This window comes from Salvelinus namaycush, chromosome 9 (genome assembly GCF_016432855.1).
Source record: "Salvelinus namaycush isolate Seneca chromosome 9, SaNama_1.0, whole genome shotgun sequence".
Taxonomy (NCBI): Eukaryota; Metazoa; Chordata; class Actinopteri; order Salmoniformes; family Salmonidae; genus Salvelinus; species Salvelinus namaycush.
Window position 1 is genome coordinate 12,860,561 of NC_052315.1, and position 21,799 is coordinate 12,882,359.

The 21,799-nt window shown below is 41.1% G+C and overlaps 1 pseudogene; it reads left to right on the forward strand.

Annotated features, from left to right (window-relative positions):
- Positions 1 to 2,891: 2,891 nt before the first annotated feature.
- The window catches only part of LOC120053950, a 77,554-nt pseudogene continuing 58,646 nt past the window's right edge, over positions 2,892 to 21,799 (forward strand).

Below are 21,799 nucleotides of genomic sequence, written 5' to 3' on the forward strand. Positions count from 1 at the left end.
TGCCTATGCCGTTCTGTACCATCACTCATTCATATATCTTTATGTACATATTCTTTATCCCTTTACACTTGTGTGTGTATAAGGTAGTAGTTGTGGGATTGTTAGGTTAGATTACTCGTTGGTTATTACTGCATTGTCGGAACTAGAAGCACAAGCATTTCGCTACACTCACATTAACATCTGCTAACCATGTGTATGTGACGAATAAAATTTGATTTGATTTGGTATCCACTACTGTCTGTCTGTCTCATGTTCTGTGTTCTTTTGGCTGGTAAATATTGGGCATCCACCAGCCAAGTCAATTTCCCACCCTGGATTAGATTTGTCTCCTCCTGTAGTTTAGGTTACTTTTATTCTGTTAAAACACCCTTTCAACAGCGCATTTGATTTAAAAAATATGTATATATCTAGCAAATTACAATGGTTGTCACTCAACTAATATTGCACAAGCCATTTTACAAATATTTGAATGCTGACGGTGATGCGCAGATCAGGAATAGGCCTACCTCGTTGGTCTGTGCTAGAGGTCGACCGATTAATCGGAATGGCCGATTTAATTAGGGCTGATTTTCAAGTTCAAGATTTTCAATCGGTAATCAGTATTTTTGGACACCGATTTGCCGATTTTATTTATTTAAAAATATATATATATATATTTTTGAATGTAAATGAAAAAAGAAATGTATTTTTTAAAATAGTTTTTTTAGATTAAAAACATTATTTAAAAAAATTATTATTATTTTAAAATAAATAAATAATGTTTTACACCTTTTATTTAACTAGGCAAGTCAGTTAAGAACACATTCTTATTTTCAATGACTGCCTAGGAACGGTGGGTTAACTGCCTTGTTCATGGGCAGAACAACAGATTTTTATCTTGTCAGCTCTGGGATTTGTTTTTGCAACCTTCCGGTTACTAGTCCAACGCTCTAACCATTGCACTCCACGAGGAGCATGCATGGCAGGCTGACTACCTGTTACGCGAGGGCAGCAAGAAGCCAATGTAAATTGCTAGCTAGCATTAAACTTATCTTATAAAAAACAATCCATTTTAACATAATCACTAGTTAACTACACATGGTTGATGATATTACTAGTTTATCTAGCGTGTCCTGCGTTGCATATAATCGATGCGCATACTTTGACAAACGGTGATGATTTAACAAGCGCATTTGCGAAAAAAGCATTGTCGTTGCACCAATGTACCTAACCATAAACATCAATGCCTTTCTTTAAAATCAATACACAAGTATATATTTTTAAACCTGCATATTTAGTGAATATTCCCTGCTAACATGAATTTCTTATAATTAGGGAAATTGTGTCACTTCTCTTGTGTTCCGTGCAAGCAGTCAGGGTATATGCAGCAGTTTGGGCCGCCTGGCTCATTGCGAACTGTGTGAAGTCCATTTAATCCTAACAAAGGCCGTAATTAATTTGCCAGAATTGTACATAATTATGACATAACATTGAAGGTTGTACAATGTAACAGCAATATTTAGACTTAGGGATGCCACCCGTTAGATAAAATACGGAATGGTTCCGTATTTCACTGAAAGAATAAACGTTTTGTTTTCGAAATGATAGTTTAAGTCTATGATTTGATAGAGCAGTCTGACTGAGCGATGATAGGCAGCAGCAGGCTCGTAAGCATTCATTCAAACAGCACTTTCGTGCGTTTGCCAGCAGCTATTGCGCTGTTTCTGACTTCAAGCCTATCAACTCCTAAGATTAGGCTGGTGTAACCGATGTGAAATGGCTAGCTAGTTAGCGGGGTGCGCGCTAATAGCGTTTCAAACGTCACTCGCTCTGAGACTTGGAGTAGTTGTTCCCCTTGCTCTGCATGGGTAATGCTGCTTCGAGGGTGGCTGTTGTCGATGTGTTCCTGGTTCGAGCCCAGGTAGGGGCGAGGAGAGGGACAGAAGCTATACTGTTACACTGGCAATACTAAAGTGCCTATAACAGGGGTGTCAAACTCATTCCACGGAGGGCCTAGTGTCTGCAGGTTTTTGGTTTTTCCTTTCAATAAAGCCCTAGACAACCAGGTGTGGGGAGTTCCTAACTAATTAGTGATGTTAATTCATCAATCAAGTACAAGGGAGGAGCGAAAACCCGCAGACACTCGGCCCCCCGTGGAATGAGTTTGACACCTGTGGCCTATAAGGACATCCAATAGTCAAAGGTATATGAAATACAAATCGTATAGAGAGAAATAGTCTTATAATTTCTATAATAACTACAACCTAAAACTTCTTACCTGGGAATATTGAAGACTCATGTTAAAAGGAACCACCAGCTTTCATATGTTCTGAGCAAGGAACTTAAATGTTAGCTTTTTTACATGGCACATATTGCACTTTTACTTTCTTCAACACTTTGTTTTTGCATTATTTGAACCAAATTGAACATGTTTCATTATTTATTTGAGGCTAAATTGATTTTATTGATGTATTAAGTTAAAATAAGTGTTCATTCAGTATTGTTGTAATTGTCATTATTAAAAAATAAAAAATCATCTGATTAATCGGTATCGTATTTTTTTGGTCCTCCAATAATCGGTATCGGCGTTGAAAAATCATAATCGGTCGACCTCTAGTCTGTGCAGTGCTCGCAGTTTGACTAGGCTACTGATATTACCTGGGGTGGTTCGGCATGCAAATTGACTTGTAGATCAATGACTGTCAACACAATTACATGCTTAGTTCGACACTGAAGTAGAGGACGCAGTGATCTCAAAAGATGAGAGGTATCTTTAGAAGGTAGAAAGTCATTTGAGCAAAACATTTTAGTGAGCCAGTGATTCGTAACATTTGAATCTAATTTCTGACCGACGCATGCTACATTTGGATCGGTTTGGTGTCCCACAGATGATACCATCAAATGTTTAAGATATGAGTGTATCGGTAAATGTTACATCCCTAATGCATAATCTTCTTCTAAATGCCTCAGTACTACTTTGAGGATAGAATTAATGGTCCTGACTTGAGTTGTCAGGAAGGTACAGTTGGGCCTAACGTTTGATCTTAGGGCAATTCCACAGTAACCGAAAGATGCAGAGACTTTGCACAGTTTGACATACATTTTAATCATTGGTTTTTGTTTGGCATACATTTTAAAGTGAAAAATCAGTCTCGGCATCATTCTCTTAGCGTGGAATTGCCTTTTAGTAGCTGCTGTTGATGCTGTTAGGCAGCATATCGGCAATCAGGCCATCTTTGCCTCACCAGTTCCAAGCGGCTGTTTATGCCCTCATTATGGCCTGTTTTTTTTAATGATGAGACGTGAGATTACTACTCTCATGAAATGTAATTTTATTCACATATTTAATGACTGTGTAAATACTTAATTTTCTGTTTGATTTCCTCGCCATCTCTGTTTTACGCATCGATAAACAAACACAAGTTATGTTCAGCTAAGTACCTTTTTTTTTTCGAAGTGAAGGTGGGGTTTCTCTTTTTTTTCAAAATTTCTATTGTAACAGCATGACTTTAAGGCAATATTCCGCTAGTCAGTGAAATACATGGTCATACAGTGATAGAATGAGCTTGTCATCTACTCTAGATTAAGAAGTATTTGATGTTAATGATAATGTAATTATTGTCATTCCAGGTTTCCACTGGGAATTTGCTAGCCATCTTGAATCGCCATTACCAAGACCTGACCTGCCATCGCTTCACTGACGACAGCAGCCATTTTATCTCAGGAGGCAAAGACAACCTGACACTGGTCTGGAGTCTGGCCAGGTACAAACAGCTTTTACACTGGATTCTGCTCACTGTAACACAGAGTATTTGCTAACATTGTACTTGAACCCTCGGTGATAGGGTCTACATAACAGATGTCATAACTTGTCATGGCAGCTGATGTCAGCTTATGACAACTGAGTTGGCAAGCCATTTAGGTCCCCTAATTAATGCCAACTAGCTAGTTTATGTAGGCCATAAGATGGAAAGTTCAACTAAAGTGCTACAGAATATTGTCCTTAGGTATCAGAATTTCAGTTAGATGTTAATGCAGATATGTTACATTTAGTTTACTTTAGACTTCATCAGGATTATTTGAGTTTTCTTTTACTAGGGGAGAGACTTTTGCAGGAAGGTTTAAAATCAGCTGCCAGAAATGCTTTCAAACCTCCGCCACAATTAGTGTCTTTAACACCTGTCATCAAGTTACTGTGGGCAAATGGAATTGTTCTCTCAATGTAGTAATTACATTACTACATTACACTGACTCACGATTGGACGCACCTTGCTTTTGAAGTGACAGGTGACATTTGGTTAGACTGGGCTTGTAACAGTGACTCTGATGCATTTTGTGCCATGTTAACAGTCTATCCGCTGTGACATTATCCAATTTTGTGCTTGCCAACTTGAGAAATCGAGAAATAGGTTCCACTGCATTCTCTGAACCTTTTACAAACAGCGGACCGAAACCCAATTGTAATTTTGATCACAAGCCCTTAGGATCTGAATATTTCTAAGGTGTTTCAGATCTGTTCATCTCAGGGGGAAAATGTGATTACTACTTTGATCGTTGGCAGGGAGAGTAATAAACTGGTTTACCGAGTTTGAGTATTTAATCAAGAAGACGTGTAGAGCTATGAAACACTGACATCTACTCCTCTCCGAGTCAGATTTTTGTTGAATGGATTGTTATCATGGGAGCAATACAAGGGGTCTTAACTATTCTGAGAACAAATTGAACAGATTGCATGTGAGTTGAATTGTGCAAGAAATATGACTGATGGTCGGCCTCTTTCAATTGATTATTCAATTGATTACAACTCATTATGATTTGTTGATCAGTCCGTTTGCCTACTCAGTGACTCATTGTTGTGATTTGATTTCCTCTGGGCTGAATGATAGTGAAGTAACTCTTCTCCAATAGGTGGCAATGTGAGACTTCCATTGCTAGTGGTTGTCAGGACTGAAGGGGAATGGAAATTTACAGATTGTGGTAAGCAAGATAGTTTAACACATGTAAACCTGTTCTCATATTTTCTCATTTCCCTCAGAAATGAGGTTAGCTAATTGAAATGGAATTGGTAAGATTTAGACTGTTGCTAGTCAGTCTTCCTCAGTCCTTCTACCTGCCAGTGAAAACGATATGTTGAGGCTTTGGATTGACTATGAATGTATACGACTGGCTACTTTCCAAAATGATCAATTATTTTTTTCTTTTAGAGCATGTTATGTTGCCAATGAACCTGTCACGGTACTACCATCAGCCAGCCTTTCTGCTACATGCTCCATGTCTGCAAGGCCTTGACTTAGATGATGAAATGAGGATAAGATTCAGCAACAGATGCTCAATATCCTGAAGGGAGGCAGCAAGGAAGTCAAATACTACTTAAGAAATGGTGTCAACCGTATGGCCCAGTATACAGTTTGAAATGGAACTTCCCTATGCCTATATCAGCAGTCAACATCAGGGGGAGAGCGAGACGTCTCTCAACTCCAATTTAGCTTTTGATGTATCAAAGTTCTTGACAGGTCCTCCTGCCTACAACGCACTATCTTTGTAGCAACCATTTCACCCTCAAAGCAGAGGCTTACACCACCATACTTTAAAATGGAAAATGCTTGTCAAATTCTCGGCAATACCAATGTTATCTCACAAACACAATTTCATCTTCTGTATCCAGGTGGTCAGAGATTTCATCTGTCCACCTGGGTTTTTTTGTCTTTTTTTTGTCAGAGCTTCATCTGCGTCAGTCAGGCAAAATCTATCTTATTCTTATCCGAGAATAAATATTTCTCCTATCTTATGCTTTGAAATATCCTTAAGTGCACCAAGGCACTGGTCTTTTGTCGACAAAGGAGTGCGCTTCGCTTTGCTAAAGGCAGAGGAGAGACTGACAGCAATATTTTCAGGTGTGAAATTGAACTGAATGTTAAACAAGTTTGTAGCCCCTCGTTTGTCTGATGTCCTGCGACGAGACGAACACGGTCCACATCTCTTAAAGGACAGTGCTTGAGTAATAATACATGGGGGAAAAGCTGGAAAGTACATCATACTGCCCTGAGATGGAGATGAATAATGCATCATCGCTCCAATTCAATGGCATTTTGAAGGTAGACTTTGAAGGTAGACTATCTTTTATTCTTCCTCCACAGCCTTTCAGCCATGCAATTCCGCCATCCCAATTCCCTGACAATTTCATCACCCCCCACCCCCCCCCCCCCCCCATTTGAGTAGGTGTTCTAAAACATTTGACCGGTATTGTTTACTAAATAATATGTGAAATTTGTTTTGATTTAGAATGGACCATTATCATGCACCTGTATCGTGGCAGGGGAAAAAATACATGTCATCTATGCACTTAAATAGCGAATGGAGGACCCTTTTCCTGTGATTAATTTTCATGCCAGCCAGGTAGGCTATACTCCTGTTGTAAAGAGAATCAATGTGCTAAATTATTAGGAACGTAGAGAATAAATATAGTAGGCCTAGCCTATAGAAAGCTGATGGGTACTCTTTTTAAGAGGCCATCACCCTGTTTTCTAACACAATTGCATAGCCTATAGAAATGTTGCGCAACATGAGCTCATGGGCTCTCATTAAGTGTTTGATTTAGATTTTCAAATACATTTGCATTGATGTTAGAGGGACAATAGAGTGCTGAGTACCAGGTAGTTAGCAAGTTTGGTAGGCTACTAATGACCATCAGCAGCATCAGAGCTTGGAGAAGCCTAATTAGCGTGACTAAACGGTCACGTGGAATTTGACTGCCTTCATGACTCGTGACCGGTAAAAGTCACCGCAACAGCCCTAGTGCAGACACAGATCCTCTCCACGTCACCTGGTAGGAGCGGCCTGCCAGGTAGGATGCAATCCAGGAGTGTGTAGAGCCTGAGACGCCCAGCCCTGAGAGGGTGGAGAGGAGGATCTTATTGACATGACTGAAGCTACGACTATATACAGTGGGCTCCAAAATTACTGGCAACGCTTAATGGCAATGCACAAACAATGCTTAAACAAATATAAACAATATAATTATAGAGAAACTCAAAATACCAACATGTGAGAAATACTGTATTTATTAATGTTTCAATGGAACCAACCAAAATAATTTTAAAAATAATTTAAAAAAAACAATGTCCTCCAAATCAAGGTTTCACAATTAATGGCACCCTTAAAGATTATTGTAAATAACAGCCACACATTAAATTCCACTTATTTAAGTTTATCTAAGTCTTAAGGAACTATATTGAGCCATTACATCACTTCCTGTTTCACTAGGGTATAATAATGAGGTAAAACACATGCAATATCCTGCTGTCATCCAACACCATGAAGAAAACAAAAGAACGGGCAGTTCAAAGAGACAGATGGTCGTAGACCTTCATAAATCTGGTAATGGCTACAAGAAGATCCACAAACGATTGAATATACCACTGAGCACTGTCAGGACAAATATTAAAAAATTCAAAAGATATGGAACAGTTGTAAACCTCACAGGTAGAGGACACAAATGCATTTTGCCCCCCAGGATAGGGAGGAGGATGGTGAGCGAAGCACCAAAATCCCCAAGAATCACTGTGAAAGAATTGCAAGCCTTGGTGGAGTCTTGGGGTCACCAGGTTTCAAAAAGCACCATCAGATGCCACCTCCACAACCACAGGCTCTTTGGAAGGGTTGCCAGAAGAAAGCCCTTTCTGACCCCAAAACACAGATGCAAGCGCTTGGAGTTTGCCAAACGTAATTTAAATTATGACTGGAAGAAGGTGCTCTGGTCAGATGAGACCAATATTGAACGTTTTGTTCAGATACAGCATCGGCATGTTTGGCGTCGAAACAGAGATGCATACAAGGAGAGGCATCTCATACCCACGGTGAAATATGGAGGTGGGTCGGTGATGTTTTGGGGCTGTTTTAATTCCAGAGGTCATGGGGCACTGGTTAACCTGTTTGGGCTGCAGGGGCAGTATTGAGTAGCCAGATAAAAGGTGCCCATTTCAAACGGCCTCGTACTCAATTCTTGCTCGTACAATATGCATATTATTATTACTATTGGATAGAAAACACTCTCTAGTTTCTAAAACCGTTTGAATTATATCTGTGAGTAAAACAGAACTCATTTGGCACAAACTTCCTGACCAGGAAGTGTAAAGTCTGAAAACTATGCTCTGTTCTAGGTCCTGCCTATAGATGGGCATGATACGTATTAGTATACATGCACGTCATACACCTTCCCCTAGATGTCAAGAGGCAGTGAGAGAAGAAATGGAGTGTTTATCTTGGTCTGAGTTGGAATAAATCCTCTTGGAATGACGTGTCACCCATTTCCTGTTTTCAGGAAGGCGCGAGAAGGAACCGGGGATTGCCTTCTGTACAGCTGTCGTTATAGGCGACTACTATCTCCGGCTTTGATTTTATTTGATACATGTGACAATATCATCGTAAAGTATGTTTTTTCAATATAGTTTTATTAGACTATTGAAATTTATTCGGGACGTTAGGCGTGTTGCGTTGTGTGCCTTTGTTCAGGAAGGAGAGCTTCGCGCCACTTGGCTAGTGCGCTTGCTAATTCAAGAGGGAAAAAGGACGTTCTAAATCCAAACAACGATTGTTCTTGACAAAGGACCTCTTGTACAACATTCTGATGGAAGCTCATCAAAAGTAGGACCCATTTTATGATGCTATTTCATATATCTGTCGAACTGTGTACTATTAGTTTTGCGCCCAGGTTTTGGGCACTCGCTCGCCATAACGTAAGCCTTATGTCGTAATGAAGTTATTTTTAGAATTCTAACACGGCGATTGCATTAAGAACTAGTGTATCTATCATTTCCTATACAACATGTATTTTTTAGTTATGTTTATGAATAGCTATTTGGTCAGAATATGTGTGTCAGAAAAAGTGTCAGAAAAATATCCGGACGTTGTGGGAAAAAGTAGCTACGTTAGCACAATGTATAACCACTGATTTCAGCTCTAAATATGCACATTTTCGAACAAAACATAAGTGTATGTATAACCTGATGTTATAGGACTGTCATCTGATGAAGCATATCAAGGTTAGTCAAAAATTATATATCTTTTGCTGGTTTGTTACGATCGCTAACTTTTGCTGCTGGGAAATGGCTTGTGTTTCTGGCTATTGTGGTAAGCTAATATAGCGCTATATTGTGTTTTCGCTGTAAAACACTTAAGAAATCGGAAATATTGTCTGGAATCACAAAATGCCTGTCTTTCATTTGCTGTACACTATGTATTTTTCAGAATTTTTTTATGATGAGTATTTAGGTATTTGACGTTGGTGTCTGTAATTATTCTGTCTGCTTTCGGTGCAATTTCTGATTGTAGCTGCAATGTAAACTATGATTTATACCTGAAATATGCACATTTTTCGAACAAAACATAGATTTATTGAATAACATGTTATAAGACTGTCATCTGATGAAGTTGTTTGTTGGTTAGTTTGGTTGGTTCTTGGTTAGTTAGGTTGGCTTTGTGCATGCTACCTGTGCTGTGAAAAATGTCTGTCCTTTTTTGTATTTGGTGGTGAGCTAACATAAATATACGTGCTGTTTTCGCTGTAAAACATTTTAAAAATCGGACATGTTGGCTGGATTCACAAGATGTGTACCTTTCATTTGCTGTATTGGACTTGTTAATGTGTGAAAGTTAAATATTTCTAAAAAATATATTTTGAATTTCGCGCCCTGCACTTGAAGTGGCTGTTGTCATATTGATCCCGACTTAGGGCTTGCAGCCAGAAGAGGTTTTTAAGATTGATGGCATAATGAATTCCACCAAGTATCAGGCAATTTTGGCTGACAATCTGGTTGCCTCTGCCAGAAGACTGGGACTTGGCCGTAGGTGGACTTTCCAACAAGACCATGACCCGAAACATATCTCAAGATCGACACAGAAATGGTTCTGTGACATCAAAATCAATGTTCTGCCATGGCCATCTCAGTCTCCAGACAAAAATCCAATCGAAAACCTGTGGGCTGAGTGGAAGAGGGCAGTTGATAAGCGCAAGTCCAAGAATGTGAAGGATCTTGAAAGGATCTGCATAGAGGAATGGTCCAAAATCCTTCCAAATGTGTTCCTTAACCTTGTCAAACACGACAGGAAAAGACTCCATGCTGTTATCCTTGCCAGAGGTGGTTATACTAAGTACTAAATGAGGAGTGCCAATAATTATGAAACCTTGATTTTGGTTACAATTATTTAATACAAAATAAATGTTATGATTTGGTTGGTTCCATTGAAACATTAATAAAGTACTGTATTTGTCACATGTTGGTATTTTGAGTTTATCTCTATAATTATATTGTTTATATTTTTTTAAGTATTGTTTGTGTATTGCCAGTCAGGGGTGCCAGTAATTTTGGAGCCCACTGTATAAGGTGGCAGGTTAGAGCGTTGGGCCAGTAACTGAAAGGTCGCTGGTTCGAGTACCCAAGGCGACAAGGTGAGAGAATCTGTCGAAGAGACTTAACCCTAGTTTGCTCCAGGGGTGCTGTACTACTATGGCTGACCCTGTAAAACAACACATTTCACTGCACCTATCCAGTGTATGTGACAATACAACATACATAGTTATACACTGAGTGTAGAAAACATTATCAACACTTGTTCTTTACATGGTATAGACTGACCAGGTGAAATCTATGAACGCTTGTTGAATCCACTTCAATCAGTGTAAATGAAGGGGAGGAGACATGTTAAAGAAGGATTTTTAAGCCTTGAGACATTGATTGTGTATGTGTGGCCAATTCAGAGGGTGAATGGGCAAGACAAAATATTGAAGTGCCTTTCAACGGAGTTTGGTAGTAGGTGCCAGGCGCACTGGTTTGAGTGTGTCAAGAACTGCAATGCTGCTGGGTTTTTCACACTCAAGAATGGTCCACCACCCAAAGGACATCCAGCCAACTTGACACATGTGGGAGACATTGGAGTCATCATGGGCCAGCATCCCTGTGGAACGCTTTCGACACCTTGTAGTCCATACCCTGATGAACAGACAAAAGGGGGTGCAACTCAATATTAGGAAGGTGTTCCTAATGTTTTGTACACTCAGTGTATATCACAAGCACATCCACTCTCTTTGTCTGACTTTAATTCCCAATTAAAGTTTGAAGTCCAGTGTTTGCTACTTTCTCTGACCTTCCCTTTTTGAAGGGGCAATGTGAAACTCAATGTAGCATAAAGAGGGGGTGCTACGGGTCTGAGAGGAATTTTAAATGGCCACCGGGCTGCATCGGGAAATGCATCTTTCACCTGTGAAGAAATGCCTTGGTCGGGCCCACGCACCGACATTAAGTGGTTTGCATCGACCCCTTCCCAGTGGGACTTAATGATCGGACGTGTCCATAGTAATATCGCTGCAATACACCCTGAGCAACTTTGAGACGAAATTGGCTCCAAAAGGGAGTATTGCACCTGGAAGTCTGTTAGGGGTTTGATTTTTCCTCAGAACGCCCCAGGCTTCTTCTCCTCCCTTTTTATGAGCACACGCCAGAGCAGAAGCCCATGCTGCGGTGTGTTCCTGTTACGGGTGATGTTTGTCACAGATGTTGATGCAGACTGGTTGTCCCTGAAATCCTGCCAGGGAGCGCCTCTCGCTGCTGAACTGACAGAATGGGGCCTGGGTCCTGCTCATTTAATCAGCAGGCTTTCTATCCCCATATCTTTTCCTCTGTCTCTGCTCATCCACCTATATGCCTCCCTCTTTCCTTTTCTCCTGTCCTGCTCTGGCAAGATGTTGTCTCTACTGAGCCAGAACCAGTGAAGCTCAGGAAGCTGTAATTGCATTTTTGGCCCAAATGCTCTGACTAAGAATACAGGAAAATAATATATTTTTTCACGACTAATTATTGCTAAAATAATAGTGATATTCTAGTTTTTAAATGGTCAAACCTTAGCAAATACAAAGGAAATACGTTTTTGGTTTACTTTTACATGTGAGGTAGAAAGATTAAAATGATTGTAATGGAATTTTATTGGTGTTCTGAGGTTAGTGTGTAATCAGTGCTAGTCACCTTCACTACTTAATGTGAAATCCCAGCAATTTTATGCATATGTAGATAAATGACCACCACATGTGTTGCAGTGTAGTTCAGCTGGACCCGTCACTCACCCCTGAGCCTCGCCATGTCCTGTGCCGTCACTCTCTCCCCATCACCAACATCCACTGTGGCCTGATGGGACCCCAGTCTCGAGTAGCTACTGCATCCTTGGACCAGACTGTCAAGGTGAGCTTTCTCCTATCTTAAGGGAAATTGGTGTGAACTGTCTCTTTTATGAAATTTGGACTTGTCTGTCGTATGTAGAGCAAAGATTTTTGACTCGCTTAATGGGATATTTCCTTCCAACGAGAATGAAATGAATGAAAGTCTTTCCATGCTGTCTCAAGCTACAATCTGAATTTTACAGTGATTTTGAGCTTACAAATGCATATCTATGTTGTCTTCCAACTGTCGTTTATTATTCACAACATTCTCATTGATAGACATCTAATGGAACAGAGTTCTGGCATGCGCACTAGCTTCATGATACATCTGTATTCTGAAACGATACCTACGGGCCTACCAATGTCTTTTTTATTAGGTTCTTCACGAGGACATATTTTATACCAGTGCAATGTTAATTAAAATCCTCAATTATACTGAACAAAAATATAAACACAAAATGTAAGGTGGTGGGCCAATGTTTCGTGAGCTGAAATAAAAGATCCCAGTAATTTTCCCTATGCACAAAAAGCTTATTTCTCTCAAATTTTGTGCACAAATTTGTTTACATCCCTGTTAGTGAACATTTCTCTTTTTTACACATGTGCAACTTGTGCTGGGTACAATAAAAGATCACTCTAAAATGTGCATTTTTGTCACACAACACAATGCTACAGATGTCTCAAGTTTTGAGGGAGCGTGCAATTGGCTTGCAGACTGCAGGAATGTCCAACAGAGCTGTTGCCTGAGAATGTAATGATAATTTAAGTCACCTCCAAAGTAATTTTAGAGAATTTGGCAGTATGTCTAACGGGCCTCACAACCGCAGATCACATGTAACCACACCAGCCCAGGACCTTCACATCCGGCTTCTTCACCTGCGGGATTGTCTGTGGGGGGGGCTGGCTGCATCCCTTCCCAGTCATGTGAAATCCATAGATTAGATTAGGGCCTAATGAATTCATTAAATTGACTGATTTCCTTCTATGAACTGTAACTCAGAAATATTTAAATTGTTGTATGTTGCGTTTTATGTCTTTAATAATCAAATTCAAATCAAATTTATTTATATAGCCCTTCTTACATCAGCTGATATCTCAAAGTGCTGTACAGAAACCCAGCCTAAAACCCCAAACAGCAAGCAATGCAGGTGTAGAAGCACGGTGGCTAGGAAAAACTCCCTAGAAAGGCCAAAACCTAGGAAAAAACCTAGAGAGGAACCAGGCTATGAGGGGTGGCCAGTCCTCTTCTGGCTGTGCCGGGTGGAGATTATAACAGAACATGGCCAAGATGTTCAAATGTTCATAAATGACCAGCACGGTCAAATAATAATAATCACAGTAGTTGTCGAGGGTGCAGCAAGTCAGCACCTCAGGAGTAAATGTCAGTTGGCTTTTCATAGCCGATCATTAAGAGTATCTCTACCGCTCCTGCTGTCTCTAGAGAGTTGAAAACAGCAGGTCTGGGACAGGTAGCACGTCCGGTGAACAGGTCAGGGTGGACCAGTCCACCTGGTCCAGCACGACCAGGTGGACTGGGGACAGCAAGGAGTCATCATGCCAGGTAGTCCTGAGGCATGGTCCTAGGGCTCAGGTCCTCCGAGAGAGAGAAAGAAAGAGAGAAATTAGAGAGAGCATACTTAAATTCACACAGGACACCGGATAAGACAGGAGAAGTACTCCAGATATAACAGACTGACCCTAGCCCCCCGACACACAAACTACTGCAGCATAAATACTGGAGGCTGAGACAGGAGGGGTTAGAAGACATTGTGGCCCCGTCCGGACAGGGCCAAACAGGAAGGATATAACCCCACCCACTCTGCCAAAGCACAGCCCCCACACCACTAGAGGGATATCTTCAACCACCAACTTACCATCCTGAGACAAGGCCGAGTATAGCCCACAAAGATCTCCGCCACGGCACAACCCAAGGAAGGGGGGGGGGGGGGGGCGCCAACCCAGACAGGGAGATCACGTCAGTGACTCAACCCACTCAAGTGACGCACCCCTTCTAGAGACGGCATAAAAGAGCACCAGTAAGCCAGTGACCTGTAATAGGGTTAGAGGCAGAGAATCCCAGTGGAGAGAGGGGAACCGGCCAGGCATTTACATTTAAGTCATTTAGCAGACGCTCTTATCCAGAGCGACTTACAAATTGGAAAGTTCATACATATTCATCCTGGTCCCCCTGTGGGGAATGAACCCACAACCCTGGCGTTGCAAGCGCCATGCTCTACCAACTGAGCCACACGGGACCACAGGCAGAGACAACAAGGGCGGTTCGTTGCTCCAGAGCCTTTACGTTCACCTTCACACTCCTGGGCCAGACTACACTCAATCATATGACCCACTGAAGAGATGAGTCTTCAGTAAAGACTTAAAGGTTGAGACCGAGTCTGCGTCTCTCACATGGGTAGGCAGACAATTCCATAAAAATGGAGCTCTATAGGAGAAAGCCCTGCCTCCAGCTGTTTGCATATAAATTCTAGGGACAATTAGGAGGCCTGCGTCTTGTGACCGTAGTGTACGTGTAGGTATGTACGGCAGGACCAAATCAGAATGATAGGTAGGAGCAAGCCCATGTAATGCTTTGTAGGTTAGCAGTAAAACCTTGAAATCAGCCCTTGCCTTAACAGGAAGCCAGTGTAGGGAGGCTAGCACTGGAGTAATATGATCACATTTTTTGGTTCTAGTCAGGATTCTAGCAGCCGTATTTAGCACTAACTGAAGTTTATTTTGTGCTTTATCCGGGTAGCCGGAAAGTAGAGCATTGCAGTAGTCTAACCTAGAAGTAACAAAGGCATGGATACATTTTTCTGCATAATTTTTGGACAGAAAGTTTCAGATTTTTGCAATGTTACGTAGATGGAAAAAAGCTGTCCTTGAAACAGTCTTGATATGTTCGTCAAAAGAGAGATCAGGGACCAGAGTAACGCCGAGGTCCTTCACAGTTTTATTTGAGACGACTTTACAACCATCAAGATTAATTGTCAGATGCAACAGAAGATCTCTTCGTTTCTTGGGACCTAGAACAAGCATCTCTGTTTTGTCTGAGTTTAAAAGTAGAAAGTTTGCAGCCAACCACTTCCTTATGTCTGAAACACAGGCTTCTAGCGAGGGCAATTTTGGGGCTTCACCATGTTTCATTGAAATGTACAGCAGTGTGTCATCCGCATAGCAGTAAAAGATAACATTATGTTTTCGAATGACATCCCCAAGAGGTAAAATATATAGTGAAAACAATAGTGGTCCTAAAACGAAACCTTGAGGAACACCGAAATGTACAGTTGATTTGTCAGAGGACAAACCATTCACAGAGACAACCTGATATCCTTCCGACAGATAAGATCTAAACCAGGCCAGAACTTGTCCGTGTAGACCAATTTGGGTTTCCAATCTCTCCAAAAGAATGTGGTGATCGATGGTATCAAAGGCAGCACTAAGGTCTAGGAGCACGAGGACAGAAATTAAAAGGTAATTTACCACCTTCACAAGTGCAGTCTCAGTGCTATGAGGGGGTCTAAAACCAGACTGAAGCATTTCGTATACATTGCTTGTCTTCAGGAAGGCAGTGATTTGCTGCGCAACAGCTTTTTCAAAACATTTTGAGAGGAATGGAAGATTCGATATAGGCCGATAGTTTTTTATATTTTCTGGGTCAAGGTTTGGCTTTTTCAAGAGAGGCTTTATTACTGCCACTTTTAGTGAGTTTGGTACACATCCGGTGGATAGAGAGCCGTTTATTATGTTCAACATAGGAGGGCCTAGCACAGGAAGCAGGTCTTTCAGTAGTTTAGTTGGAATAGGGTCCAGTATGCAGCTTGACGGTTTAGAGGCCATGATTATTTTCATCATTGTGTCAAGAGATATAGTACTAAAAGACTTGAGTGTCTCTCTTGATCCTAGGTCCTGGCAGAGTTGTGCAGACTCAGGACAACTGAGCATTGGAGGAATACGCAGATTTAAATAGGAGTCCGTAATTTGCTTTCTTATAATCATGATCTTTTCCTCAAAGAAGTTCATGAATTTATTACTGCTGAAGTGAAAGCCATCCTCACTTGGGGAATGCTGCTTTTTAGTTAACTTTGTGACAGTATCAAAAAGACATTTCGGATTGTTCTTATTTTCCTCAATTAAGTTGGAAAAATAGGATGATCGAGCAGCAGTGAGGGCTCTTCGATACTGCAATGTACTGTCTTTCCAAACTAGTCGTAAGACTTCCAGTTTGGTGTGGCGCCATTTCCGTTCCAATTTTCTGGAAGCTTGCTTCAGAGCTCGGGTATTTTCTGTATACCAGGGAGCTAGTTTCTTATGACAAATGTTTTTCGGGGTGCAACTGCATCTAGGGTATTGCGCAAGGTTAAATTGAGTTCCTCAGTTAGGTGGTTAACTGATTTTTGTCCTCTGACGTCCTTGGGTAGGCAGAGGGAGTCTGGAAGGGCATCAAGGAATCTTTGGGTTGTCTGAGAATTTATAGCACGACTTTTGATGCTCCTTGGTTGGGGTCTGAGCAGATTATTTGTTGCGATTGCAAACGTAATAAAATGGTGGTCCGATAGTCCAGGATTATGAGGAAAAACATTAAGATCCACAACATTTATTCCATGGGACAAAACTAGGTCCAGAGTATGACTGTGACATTGAGTAGGTCCAGAGACATGTTGGACAAAACCCACTGAGTCGATGATGGCTCCGAAAGCCTTTTGGAGTGGGTCTGTGGACTTTTCCATGTGAATATTAAAATCACAAAAAATTAGAATATTATCTGCTATGACTACAAGGTCCGATAGGAATTCAGGGAACTCAGTGAGGAACGCTGTATATGGCCCAGGAGGCCTGTAAACAGTAGCTGTAAAAAGTGATTGAGTAGGCTGCATAGATTTCATGACTAGAAGCTCAAAAGACGAAAACATTATTTATTTTTTTGTAAATTGAAATTTGCTATCGTAAATGTAAGCAACACCTCCGCCTTTGCGGGATGCACTGGGGATATGGTCACTAGTGTAACCAGGAGGTGAGGGCTCATTTAACACAGTAAATTCATCAGGCTTAAGCCATGTTTCAGTCAGGCCAATCACATCAAGATTATGATCAGTGATTAGTTCATTGACTATAACTGCCTTTGAAGTGAGGGAGCTAACATTCAGTAGCCCTATTTTGAGATGAGGTATCACGATCTCTCATATTATACACTGTTTCCATTCAAATAATAAAATTAGGCCTATACCTCAAAGCGTAGTATTACTATGTTGTAATAGAATTTTACTTCCTAAATTAGCCTAAGCATTGTTGGCATTTGTGTTTACTGGAACTGTGGGAGGAGGTAGCCCAGTTTTCAGGTAAGTTGCATGCAGAAATATCAACCGGTCAGAATATTGAAGCAAAAGTGTGTTAGTCCACACAAGCAATGTTCGAAAAACACATGAATATTAATGAAAGGAGACGTGAAGACATTGGGTCTTAAGTATAATTTTATTTGTTACTCATTATACATTCTAACAAGCCGTAATGTTTTGTGGCTCAAGTCCCAGAATAGGAAAACAGATTTCTCTCTAATCGCATGAAAATACACAAAACAAGATCTTTAGTTTTTGACATGCAGAAGCTTTGCCAACTGTAAATCACTCTATCCTGTTGGTATTAGTTAAAGATAATTATTGTTGCACTTTCACATGGATGGTTTTGTCTAATCATTTAAAACAAAGATTGATCTTGTATTTGGGCCTCAAGTTATATATTGATATTTCCTCATTTATGTCAAGTATCTTCTCAGGCCCCTGTTGAAACCATTGAACAGACAATGATCATATTTAAAATATGAAACGAGGCCTGGAGTCTCCAAATGGAATCCGTAGGTACAGTACAATCTTCTTTGGAGTGTAATCGAAGGTGACCCCGGATCAGTCTATCCCTCGCACCTGAAATTGGAATTCAAATAATCTGTCCATGTGGTTATGCAAAGTAGAGCAGCTGTTTCTCCTGGTGAGTATTCAGGCCACTTTGAATTGATTGAGAGGAGTGGTTCTCGGATCAATACCCAGTCAGTGGGATGAGTGTTCTGTGGGTGGTGTGGCTCGTGTTGTGGCCCTCCCCTGTGAAACTAGAGAAAATAAATGATGAATGGTGGTTGAAATATTGTTTTGACTATGGCATTTAGTTCAGTCTCTTGATGTACATATACACATTTTCAGACTTGTGGTAGGCCACCCATAATGCTGGCTGTACAGGTAGGTCCACATCACAGCATCTACACCAGTGTTTCCCAAACTGTGAGGTGGGTGGAGGGTAGAATGCACAAGGTGCAATTTCTAAATTGGGTAGTGCATCATCAGTTTCACTCTTGTCATGTCAGTCATTGCAAACCTTAGAGAGCTATTTATAACTTTTCAGAAATGTCCAGATCAACTAGCCCATGTCAGCTAACAAAAAAAAATGTGTTCGTTTTTTTTTGCCCATAGATTTTGTTTTAATGTTTGGGTCACTCATATCACATGAATAAACATTATACATGGCAAAATGTATAGAGATGTTACCCAATGCTGGAAGGGGGGCCTGAGTAGATTTTACATGACTGGGCAGGGGTGCAGCCATGTATGGGCCTGGGAAGGAAGTGGCCCACCCACAAAAGGGCTTTATTACAGACAGAAATGCTCCTCAACTTCATCAGCTGTCCGGGTGGCTGGGCTCAGACGATCCGGCAGGTGAAGAAGCTGGATGTGGAGGTCCTGGGCTGGTGTGGTTACATGTGGTCTGCGGTTGTGAAGCCGGTTGGACGTACTGCCAAATTCTCTAAATCGACATTGGACTGCAGGAATGTTCCACAGAGATGTTGCCAGGAGAATTGAATGCCAATTACGCACTCCCTCAACTTGAGGCATCTGTGGCCTGTGTGACGAAACTGCACATTTTAGAGTGGCCTTTTATTGTCCCCAGCACAAGGTGCACCTGTGTAACAATCATGCTGTTTAATCAGCTTCTTGATATGCCACACCTGTCAGGTCTATCTTGGCAAAGGATAAAATGCTCACTAACAGGGATGTAAACAAATGTATTCACAACATTTGAGGAGATTTTTGTGTATATAGAACATTTCTGGGATCTTTTTATTTCGGCTCATAAAACATGGGACCAGTACTTTACATGTTGCGTTTATATTTTTATTCAGTATATTATAATAACATATTACCAGAAGGGAACCTGCCGTGAGGTTGTAGCATTAGCCTACATATCTTCCTTTTTTATTCCATTCAACTGAAGAACAAAATCAATTCTGTCCTGACAGGTTGTTAAGTGTTTAGCTGTGTTTGGAGGCCACTGCACTGTTGCGCAAAGAGGAGCATAGTCAGAATGAGAAACGACAAGGGGGATTATCCAAAGATGAATAACACCTGACTGGATTCAACATCAATAAACCCCCATATCAGTCATTGATGCTCCTGCCATTGCTTAACTTCCTTTGAACAATTCTGCCAATCATGGTTACACACTGAACATGTACCTTTTTGAACAACACGATTCTAACATGTATTTTTAGGGGTAAGCCAGCGGAAAGACAGGAGCAACACTTCAATGACATATACCAAAGTGCGTTGGACTGCATGCTCTTTGTCATTGACTTTGCACTGGCAGGATTTGTTTAAAGTAATCAGCTGTGTCAAATGAGAACGGAGGCAAACAAACATCACAAGCCCTTGGATCTGTAATGCTGGCGAGCTCCTAGGGGATGGGATTGGATGAGCTGACGTGTGACAAGCCAATCAAACAAGGGAGCCGTAGGTGTGGCGGGCTGGAGGTCCATGACGTGACGGACCATGTGAGCTCAATGTCACTCCGCTTGGACTCCTCAACCTCTGTGGCCCCTGGAGGCCCCACCCCCCTGGGGCTCCTCAGCTGGCTTATTAGATAGTGCTGGTTGGGGGAGGAAAGCCTGGCGGGGCTTTACTGATGAGTTGAGTGCAGTCATTTCAAGGGGGTAGACATGACCAAAGGGGATGTCAACCTTGTTGTCCTTGTCCAACACGCTGGAATCCTCAAGTTTTGCACGATTAGTTTGGGGATGTTTTTTGAGGGGTCAAAAATTGAGTGGTAATTTAGTTTGGAGCAGTGCTGTTCAATGTCGGTTCTGGAGTGACAAAACACTTCTGGTTTTCCTCCTCTCCTAATAAGGGACTAATTCAGACCTGGGATACCAGGTGAGTGCAATTAACTACCAGGTAGAAACAAAAAGCAGGACCAGAATTGAACAGCCCTGGTTTAGAGTTGTTGCTTTATAAAAGGGGAGAGCAGACAAAATATGCATCACATAATGTTCTCTTTATTACATCACACTCTGGTCCTGCTGAGGAATCCTGCCATTATATTGTCACAAATCCTAACTCCTCACAGTAATGCATGCCTTCATGCTAATCCATATTGTTATCAACTGTATTGAACCTCCGTAGGTTTTAATGTATCATCTGTTTTGTTTGGCTTTGGTTGATCGATGACCTGTGACCTCTTTGCACCAGTAAAGTACAGGTCTCTCCTGGCCTCATTGTCACTGGGCAGACTGTTGTCACTTGTTTCTCCTTTGTAGTCTGTCATTCATGGCTGCCCAGCTTAAAGTAAGTTTGATTATACACAAAACATCTCTTCTGTGCAAACAATTATTCCTATTGTTTCTTTCCATAGAAATGTGTGTTAATATATTTTGTCTAGTGAGTTGAGAGAACCTATGTGTGAAGGGAAAGGGGCAGCCCAGGCCCTGGTGCTTCATGTGTTTGATGACTGTCCCTCTCCCTTCATCCCCCAGCGTTTGGATGAGATACTGGAGCGTGTGTGTGTGTGTACTCAACGCTTTTTGACTGCTGTGCTGAGTGACTGACTTAGAACAACAAGCGGCTAAGAGGATCACTCCCAGGCTTTTACTTTGCCAGCTAGTGTTCCTATTGATTTGTAACTGCATGCCATCTTGCTCTGAGACAACATTTCTCAGCAAAAATAGAAAAACATATGTTTGTAGAGGTCAAATAGAATGAGTCTAGACAATATATTGCATTGAAGCTGTACTGTAAATAAAGTCAAAACTTCTTGAGGCTGCTGACGTTAAAATGGGTAGGAATGACAATATAGGACAATATAGCTGCAGCTGAAATCAAGCTGTTAAAGTGAATAAAATGATCAGGCCCTCACCCAGGTATCAATAATGACTGCCGCTTGGTTATGAATTGAATGTAGAAGATGTTAGATATCTAACCACTGATCAATACGATTAATCAGGTGTTCCTGTTTTGTGTTTGGTTACATACTACAGCTCTGGGAAATGGTAGTTTGAGTAGTGGGGTAAGGGTTATCGGTTACCTTGCCACCGCATCATAAGGGTTCCAATAATCACCGTAACATATACCGTCTTCTGTACTACTGCTTTAATCTAGTCTACTGTAGGCTTGATCATATTTCCATACAAGATTTAGGACTATGGGCACAGCTATATTGGTGTCTTATCAAGCCTTTGTTATCTTTACATAATCAATAGAATGATAACTAATAAGTGCCTTAATCATTTCTAGTGTTCCTCTTTAGTTATGGGGTCTTGGGGTCTATTTTATGGCCAAAAGTAAGAACAGTTGAGTT